A 10,312-nucleotide genomic window follows, 5' to 3' on the forward strand; every position below is an offset into this window, starting at 1 on the left:
TCATCATTTACTTAGTCGTTCATATTAGCTACCTATGTCACAAATATTAAACATTTTGTTTCTAAGTCCCAGTGTGTTGCTTATCTCTCGCTTTATTGATGAGGTCTTTTAGTGCAGAGACGTTCATGACTACTGTGTGCCCAACCCTCTTGGTCTTCCTTGCCACAGCATGTGAGTTTTACTTTTGACTTAGGAACTTCCCCATCTGAAAGTACATTCCCCATTGGTGGTTGACAATTAGCAGCTTTCGATTCCGTGAGTGGGCGCACATTGGCTTGACGTGGAACGCCGTTGCCAGCGTGGTTTGCTGATGAGCCCGTAATTTCCTCACTGGCTGTAAATTGTGCCTTTATCCTGCACTAAATTCCATTCTACACCTAGATCTGCTTCTGGGGCCCTCTGTTTCACTGATTCCCTTTCTATTTTTACCTCAGTACTAAGCTTTAATTGCATTTTAATTTGCTTTTTTAATAAGTAACTCATGCACAAGGGTCGTCATCCAAAGGGTATAAAGTAGCACGTGGTGAATAGTAAATCTCCTTCTGATTCTTCTCCCAAACAGCCACCCAGTTCCCCTCTCAGGAGGCAACAGCTGTTACAGTTTTGGTACCTAGTCCCTCACTACACCAAGTATGCCAGGGTCAGGTACTTGTGCTAGTAGGTTGTGTCCTTCACCAGAGCTAATGAGCGGCCACAGGCATCTCCTTGCAAGCTTTAAAACAGGCTAGGTGAATTTTAAGAAAATTGTGTTGGGGCTTTTCTTTATATTTAGGTAACTGGTTTACAGCACCACGCACACCACCAAGGCCCCGGAATCTACCACAGTCCACTTGGCCTCCTCCCCCTTTTCTCAGCACCTTCCCCCCACCTCTCGTTTTCTCAAGTTTAGAGTCAGGCGTTCTGACTATTTCCAGGCTTTCTCCCTATTATTATTATTATTTATTTATTTATTCTTGTGGGACCCTCGCCGGCCGGGGAACGAACCGGCGCTGCAGAGGCTGCGGGCAGCCCCATAGCCCAGCGCTCAACCGCTGTGCCACCAGGGGAGGCCCGCTCCCTATTATTTTTTTGAATGATTTCTCTGCTCCTTTCTCTCTCTCCCCCTTCTGGAACAGCCATTATACTCATGCTGTCTCCTAATGGAAGTGGCTGTTTCTTGAAGTGTTTCTTCAGTACTTTCCTTCGCATGTGTGGCTCCTCTGTGTGTCCTCATCTTGGAGCTCGCTGACTTCGTCTTCCACTTGGTCTGTCCTGCTGCCACAACTCCCTCCGGCACCGGGTACTGTTGTGGGTTTTTTTTTTTTTTGGTATTTTAACTTTTCCCAGCTGTATATAATTTTAGACATTTGGCCTTTCCGGCCTTCCATAGTGCGGAGAGCTCATCTTGCAGCTGCTGAGTCAGGGGTGGAGAGGGTCCGAGAGGGTTTGCTCACTGTGGAGAGGTGAGCTGGCTCATGTCTGTGCCGCTGCTGAGAGCCCTGCCCTGCGCTTCAGTCCTGTTTCTGCGGTTTGTGTCTTGTCCTGCGCTTCATGAGGTCAGGCCCCTTCTGAGGGGTGAGGGAGGGGAGCTCAGCCAAGGGCAAAGACCTCTTTCCTTTCACTGGGGACTCAGCCTGCTGGAAGCACCCTAACTCTCTGTGCTTATTTCCCCTCAGACAAGGTGTGCTCCTCCAGCCCCCTCAGCCGTCCCTTCCCCAGGGCTGTGGCCAAATGGCCGGACACAGTTTACGCAGCAGACTCCTGCCCGGGGCCCACGGCCTCTAGGCATTTCTCTCTTTTGCCGTTTGCTTAATGAAACACAAACCTCCTCAGTGTCCCTTCTGCTGCCGGCTGTTGTTCCAGTCTTGCCCCAAGCCACAGGCCCCTCTGGGTATGTGCCAGCCAGCTTAATTTTCAGCTGTTTGGGGAGTGAAACAAGAAAACTTCTCTGATGCTGTCATAGATCAGTCCAAGATTTTCTTTTTGGGACTTTTATTAGGGTTACACTGAATTATAGACTTACTGGTCACGTTGGTGTCCTTTAGAGAACCAGCTTTCTCTAGCCAGACACATGCTGTGTTGCCTTCCACATAGGCCTTTTTTTTTTTTTTCAGTAGCTCTGTTGGTGAAAGCAAACTTTCATTTGAAATATAATATACATAGGTAAAATGTATAATCACGGCCCGATGAATATTTTCAATTGCACGAACTCACACAACCACCCTCTGCATCAGGAAATAGAAAACTAACTCTGAACCATCCCTTCACGTCCTCCCTCAGTCGTGCGTATTGTCCGCCTCAAAGATACTAGTGTCCTGATTCCAGGTAGTACGGATTTCTTCCGCCTGTCTACAAACTTTGCTGAAGCAGAATAATAGAGTGTGTACTCCGTGGACGTGGCTTCTTTCACTGAACATGTTATTTTTGAGATTCATTCATGTTGCATTAGCTATAGCTCATTAATTTGCAGTCTGGTTTAGTATTCCATCCTCTAAGTAAATGCCAATTTATAGATCCATTCTACTGTGGATGGCAATTTGGATTGTGTCTAGTTTTGTATTACGAATAATGTTTCAATAAAACTTTTATGTACTTTTTTTTTGGTTGAACACAGGTATTTTTGTTTGTATAACAAGGATTGGGATTGCTGCGGTAGAGAGTATGCCTATGTCAATTTATTAGAAGCAGTCAAGGACTTTCCAGAACTTTTGCAACAGCTTACACACCTCCTAGCAGTGCGCAGGGCTTCTTGTGGCTCGTCATCCTTTCCAGCACTTAGGGCTCGTCTGTAGTACTGTGCCATTTTAGTGTGTGGCATCTCATACTACTTGTGCATTTCTTTCCATGATGCTTTATGAACTTGACCATGGTCTTATAAGCTGTTTGCTATTTGAATGAACGTCTTGGAATTATCTCACAGTTACGTTGAATTTATTATTGTTCAATGTGGGGGAAATTGTTATTTTTACAAAATGGATTCTTCCTAGCCACAAAGATGTATATCTGGCAACTTATTCAGGTTTTGTTATCCCCTCAATATTTGTATGCAGTTTATTGCATTTGGATCTTGCATAGATTTCTTTTTATCCTTCAATATTGAGTGTTATTTAAAAAAATTTTTAAATAATACACATTTCAAATTTTATAAATATCAATTTATGTTGTTGTTATTAGTGTTATTTAAATGTAGCTGTTAAACTTTCATTTTCTAAGTATTTTTGAAGTTATATAGAAATACCAGTTTTGAAATACTGATCTTGCAGCCGGAGATACTGCTGAATCCATTATTAGCCCATTAATCTTTTATAAATAGTACTAATTTATCTGTAGTTTTATGAAATCTTCAAATAATTTTATCTTCATTACATTTCTTTATTACATATTTTTATATTTTTTTTCTTGCGTGTGCTCTGCAGTATCATGCTAAATACAAGTGAGATCATAGGCATCTTCTACTTTATTCCCGACTGGAGGGAAAATTTTCATCACTGCATCATTATATATGCTTTTTGCTATAGTTTCTTTGCACTTACTCTTCATTAGATGAGGGAAGTTTCTATTTTGGGTTTGCAAAGATTTTTTAAAGCTCATGAATGAGTGTTTAATTTTTTCGCCGACTTCATTGAGATATAATTGACACATTATGTAAGTTTAAGGTGTGCAGAATGATGATCCCGCACACATGTATATTGAGAAATGATCACCACAATAAGGTTAGTTAACTCATGAATGGATGTTGAATTTTAACAGATTTTTTTCTGCATCTTTTGATTTACTAACATTTTCTCTTATTCTGTTGATGTGCTGAACTACATTAGTTGATTTTCAAGTGTTAAACCAACATTTTATTCTTGGCAGTTATTTTCCTTAACAGGGAGGGATATGTATAATTGTGTGTGTGTGTGTGTGTATGCATTTTAGAATTTTTGCATCCTTGTTCATAAGTGACATTGGCCTTCAATTTTCCTTTGTCAGGTTTTGTTAGGTTTAAATGTAAAGTTATATTAGCTTCAAAAATGAATTGAGATGTAATTTTTTTTTTAGACTCTGGAAGAGATTATATAAGACTGATGCTATTTATCCTTTAAATGTTTAGGAGAATTCACTGGTAATGCCATCTGGGCCTCAAGTTTTCTTTTGCAGAAAAGTATTTATAAATTCAATTTCTTTAAGAGCTATAGGAATATCCAGAATTTTCTTTATCTTCTTTTACCAATTTTAAGTTATATTTTTAAGCATTCTTCTGAATTTCCACATTTATTGGCTTAATTCCCTCTCTTTTTAATGTATTGGCTCTGTATGTTACATTCCCGTTCTTAACACTGGTTATTTTATTTTCTCTTTTTGTTATTCATCAGTTTTTAGTGAGTATTTTCATTGGCTCTTTTATACAACAGAAATTTGGCTTTGCTGGACCTCTTTGTTATAGATTATTTTATTCCAGTACTTTCTGATGTGATTTATTTGTGCTTTCTTTGGTTAACTTTTTTATATTATTTCAGAAGGATAATTAGATTATAGATTTATATCATTCCTTCTTTTCAAATATCTGCATCTAAGACTGAGTTTCCCTCTTGTAATGACTCTGTGATATTGCAGAACTCTTAATTTACTGTATCTTCAGTGTCATGTGGAACAGACTATTTTCTAACTTAATTTGGATTTATTCCTTGACCCTTGAGTTATTTAGAAGTGAATGGCTTAATTTCCAATTTGTGGTGATTTTCTAGTTCTTTTCTTTATTAATGATGCCTAACTTAAAGTGTGGTCAGAGGTCAGAATAAATTCTAATTTCAAACCTTTGTAATTGGCTGAGGTTTGCTTCATGGCCCAATTTATAGTAAAATTTAGATTCAATGTGTGTTGCAAAAAATGAAATTCTTGGATTTATTACTTCTATATTGTATGTATGTCATTTAGAGTTTGTTAATCATTTTGATGAAATTATATATTTATTTCTAATGGCCTCTACTATCAGTTACAATTCTCCATCCCAAATCTAGAGCTGCATGTTTTCAGTTCTGGGGTGCCTATTTGTTCACTTTTTTATAGATTGCAATATTGTAAACTTGTCTCTCATGTCTGTTTTCTTAAATTAATCATCATTGTTTTATAGCCTGTGCTTGCATTTCCAGTATGTGGATGGCATCTAGACTTTTTTGCTATTTGTTTTATCTCATCTTTTTCTTTTATTTTTATCTCATCTTAGCAATTTTTATTTCATCTTATTCTTGGTAATTTTTAATGCTGGACATTTTTTAAAAAATAGCAAAGACTTTGGAAAAAAAAAACCTTTTTATTTTGAATAATAAACTCATGGGAAGTTGCAAAAATAGTACATAGAGCCCAGTCAACCACTTGCACAGCTTCTCCCCCAGGAGCTCCTCTATGACTACAGTGTGATATTCAGAGACCGCAGACCAGCACCATCGTATTACAGTCAGATAAGAATTTCTCACCTGTGCTCATTTCTCTGTGTGTTTAGTTTTATGCAGCGTAACCCTGTGTGCAGATCTGTGTAGCCAGCCACCACCACACTCAGGGTAGAGGACTGTTCAATCACCACAAAGAGACCCCTTCCTGTCACCCCTTTATAGCAGTGCCCACTACTTCACACCCCTTTCTCGTTCCTGGAAATCATCTGTTCCCCATCTCTATGGTTTTATCAGTTTGATATTACTGTATAAATATTATATATTGTGACTTTTTTGACATTGGCTTTTAAAAAATTCAGGCTTTATTTTTAAGGCAGTTTTAGGTTTGCAGAAAAATCGAGAAGACAGTAGAGAGTTGCAATGCAACGCTCTTGTGCTGTTTGCAGCCTGTCAGTAACGAATGTTCTCACTGGACCAGTCCTTGTGGTTCTTATTTTGATTGCAAGATGCTCGTCAGCAGTAGCTGTCAGGAAACTTGGGGAAAATAAAGGTCTATTAAGAGACCTGGAAAGGACACAATGTCCCTGGGCCACGCGGTGAGGCTGTATGTAGAGAGAGCGTGTGAGCCTGGGGTCCCGGTCTGACTGGGGTTGAAGGTGCTGATCTAGCCTTTTGTGGGCTCACAATTGATGAATTTAAAATGTAGGAATGGGAATTTGAAGTGTGGGTAAAAAGAGGAAGAAAAGGAAAAGGAAAATACACAAGGATCCAAATGGCCATTTGCCAAATCAACTGGGGTCTGTTCAGGAGAGGGATCTCTTCATCCGTGCTGGCAGGTAGACTTATTTGAGCTACCCCTCTTTGATGTAGAGGCCTCAAAACTTAAAGCAGGCACTTGCATTGCATTATGAAAAGAAAAGCCAACTGCCAGGCTTTCTCCCCCAGCCCAGGCTGCCCTGTTATTCGCGCCTGTCATTGGTGGGGCTGCTTGCTTGCCGCGGATAAAAGTCCTGATGTGTTGTTAACCGAAGCCCGCAGCTAGTGTTTGGGTTCACGCTTTGTGTCCCGCAGTTCTGTGGGCCTCGCAATGTCTGCTGTCATGTACTCACCATCATGCTTTCATGCAGGATACTTTCGTTCCCTAAAAATCCCCTGTGCGCCTCTTGTTTGTCTCTCCCTCACTCCCCCTTGAACCCCGCTGATCTTTGCAGCATTTATATTAGCGCCCTTTCAAAATGTCATGCTGCAGGGGACTGAGGTGATGGTGCACGGGCGCATTGGGGAAGGAAACTCTATGGGGACTACACTTGAGGGGGTGGGAGAGAGCAAATATTGTTTAAAATGAACAATGATGTAAAAAAAATAAATAATAATAAAAAAATTGTCATGCTACTGGGCTGGGCGGTTAGTGGCCTTCTCAGGTTAGCTTCTCTAACTCAGCAGCATGCATCTAGGGCTCATTCATGTTTGCTCATGGCTGGATGCCGCACTTCGTTTTACTGCTGCATAACACTGCCCGGCCTGTCTATGCACCCCCACCAATGGACCTCTGGGTTGCTTCCAGTTTTTGGCAATTATGAATAAACTGCTATTGGTATTCATGTGGATGCTTTCGTGTGTACATACGTTTTCAATGCATTTGTGTAAATACCAAGAAGCACAGTTTCAGGGTCGTATGGCAAGACTGTGTTTACCTTTGTAAGTAACTGCCAGACTGTTCTCTGAAGCGACCACTATTTTCATCCCCATCAGCAATGTGTGAGAGTTCTTGTTCCATTTCTTGGCCAGGATTTGGTGGTGTCACATTTTGGGTTTTAGTTATTCTAACAGATGGGCATAGTATCTCATTGTTGTTTTAGTCTGGAACTCTCTAATGATGTATTGAGGATCTTCCCATGCTTGTTTATCCTCTGTATCTCTTCCTGGATGAGATTTTGGCATTTTTACTAAGTGCAATGGCCTTGAGATCCATCCAGATTGGTTCGTGCATTGGTGACTGGTTCCTTTGTCCTGCTGGGAAGCGTTCTGTAGAGCAACTGTACCAGTATCTGCTTCGTCTTCTACCCTTTGGAAGACGTTTGTGTTCTCTTCAGTTCAGGGTTATTAATAAAGCCTCTGTGAACATCAGCATATAGGTTTCGTGTGCACCTAACATTTCATGTCTGTAGGACAAATACGCAAGCACATGCTCGATGGACCTATGGGACGTGCATGTTTACTTTGTAAAGAAGCTGCCCAATGGCTTTCCCGAGTGCCGTTTACAGTCTAACAAATTGTGTTTTTACTTTGCTTTCCATATTTGTTGCTAAGGTCTCAAGTGGCTAGTGTCACACGTGTTTGTTGTTGTTGTTGTTTTTTTTTTTTTAAATCAAGAATGGATGTTGGATTCTGTGAAACTGGTTTTTTTTTTTTTTTTGCATCATTTGATATGATCATGTTTTGTTTTTGTTTTCACCATATTGTTTGGGTGGACTAAATGGATTGATTTTCAAATCTCGAACCAACCTCGCATAACTGGAATAAGTGTTACTTACTCATGGTGTATAACTGTTGTTCTGTATCGCTAGATTCAATATACCAATATTTTCTTGAGGATTTAAGATATCTCTGTATTCATGAAGGGTACCAGCCTGTAATATTCTTTCTTTTTTTTTTTTTTTAATATTAAATTTTATTTTTATATTCCCCCATACAATTGCAAACGCCCCATTCTGACCCCAATCCTTCCCCTCCGCCCCCCCCCACCCCCCAGTAATATTCTTTCTTTCTTTTATGGCTTTTGGTTTTAGAGTCAGGACAATACTGGTCTTATGAAACATGTTTCCTGGCATTCCTTCCTCTTCCAATTTTAAAAGAGACTTTGTCAAGCTGGTGCTATTTCTTCCTTAAATATTTGGTAAATTTTTTAGTGAGATTATCTGGCTTGGAATTTCTTTTTTAAAGGTTTTTGATGAAAAATCAGTGGATAATCTTATGGGGCATCCCTTGTATGTTATGCGTCATCCTCTCTTGCTGCCTTCAAGATTTCTTTGTCTTTTGATAACTTGATTATAATGTGTCTGGGTACACTTTGCGTTTTGAGTTTAACCAACTTAGTTTATTGAGGCTCATCGATGTGTAGATTAATGTCTTGCTTCAAATTTAGGAAGTTTGGGGGCTGCCATTTCTCCAGATGGTCTTTCTGCTCCTTTTATTACTTGTGCCCTGGGATGTTCATCGTGCAAAAACCCCACCGGTCTCTCAGGCTCATTCCTTACCATTTGAACCATTTGAAACTGCACACATCAGTGACACTTAGTACATTCACGTTGTTATGCAACTATCACCATTATCAAGGTCCAGAATATTTCAGTAGGAAAGGCCATACCCAGTGCTTCAGATCTCCCCCCGGCCCCGCTTTCCCAAGCCCCAGACAGCCGCTAATCTGTTTTCTGTGTCTATGGATTTACCTATTCTGAATATTTCATGTAAATGGAATCATATAATATGCAACCTTTTGTGTCTTCTTTGCAGTTAGCATACTGATTTCAAGGTTTACCCAGATTGTAGCACAGGTCAGTAACAAGTATGGCTGAGTAATATTACATTTTATGGATATGCCACATTTTATTGATGTTGATGGACATTTCAGTTGTTTCTATCTGTGGTGAACAGTGCTGCTGTGAGTGTTCCTGTGTAATGTTTTGTTTAAACGCCTATTTTGAATTATTGTAGTTATATTCCCTGGAGTGGAATTGCCAAGTCAAATACTAATCCTGTGTTTCAACTTATTGAGAACTTTCCAAATCTTTCTACAGAGGCTGAACCATTTTTTCATTCCCCCCAACAATCTATAAGATTTCCTTTTGTTCATATTCTTACCAACACTGGTTATTTTGTGTTTTTTTTTTTTCTTACAGACATCTTAGTGGACACGAAATACTATGATTTTATAGTTTCACTTTGCATTTCCCTAATGACTGATGTCATTGAGCATCTTTTCATGTGTTTGTTGAACATTTGTACATCTTTTTCTGAGAAATGGCTATTCAAGTCCTTTATCCATTAAAAAAAATTGGCAGACAGTGGTGAACTTTATGCAATCCTTTTTAACAGCTTAATTGATATATAATTCAACTACCATAAAATTTACTCTTGGCACATTTTAAATTGGATTGTTTGTCTCTTTGTAAGAGTTATTTATATATTACATGAGATCCTTATCAGATATATGATTAGTAAATATTTTTTCCCATTTGTGGATTGTCTTTTAACTCTCTTAATTGTATCATTTGATCTACAAATGTTTTTAGTTTTGATGGGGTCCAATTTATTTTTCTTTATTCTTTCTACTTTTGGTGTCTGCAAGAAACTGTTTCTTAATCCATGTCTAAGACTTTTATGGTTTTAGTCCTTTAGGTCTTTGATCCATTTTGAATTATGTTTTGTATATACTGAATGGAAAGGATCCAACTTTTTCATTTGCATGTGCAAATCCAGTTGGTCTAACATGGTTGTGCTTATTTTTCTTCATTCTCTTTTACTCTTCAGACTGAATAATCTTAATAGAACTATCTTCAAATTCAGTGATTCCTTATTTCTGTTGCTTCAATCTGGTGTTGAACCTCTCTAGAAAATTTTTTCATTCCAGTTATTGTATTTTCAACTTCAGAATTTAGAATTTCTATTTATTGCTATTCTCTATTTGGTGAGCTATTGTTCTACTCATTTCTTTTAGTTCCTGAGCCACGATTTCTTTTAACTCTTTGAACACATTTAAAACAGTTGATTTGAAGTCTCTGTTCAGTAAGCCCAATGCCTGGGTCTCATCAGGAACAATTACTATTAATTTTCTTTTCCCCCTGTTAATGAGCCATATTTTCTTGACTTTTTTTTTTGCCTGATGATTTGTCGTCATTGTAAAATGGACATTTTGAATATCATCCTGTATTGACTCTGGAGATCCAATGGTCCCTCCT

General features: G+C 38.9%; 1 protein-coding gene across 1 annotated transcript in view; it reads left to right on the forward strand.

Moving 5' to 3' along the window:
- Positions 1–1,265: 1,265 nt before the first annotated feature.
- GABRA3 (gamma-aminobutyric acid type A receptor subunit alpha3) overlaps positions 1,266–10,312 on the forward strand; it is a 90,963-nt gene continuing 81,916 nt past the window's right edge. The window contains 1 exon segment of the mRNA XM_054695504.1: positions 1,266–1,279. The gene's annotated coding sequence lies outside the window, so the exon portion shown is untranslated.

Source organism: Talpa occidentalis, unplaced genomic scaffold (genome assembly GCF_014898055.3).
Source record: "Talpa occidentalis isolate TD23 unplaced genomic scaffold, MPIMG_talOcc4v2.1 talOcc4.15, whole genome shotgun sequence".
Taxonomy (NCBI): Eukaryota; Metazoa; Chordata; class Mammalia; order Eulipotyphla; family Talpidae; genus Talpa; species Talpa occidentalis.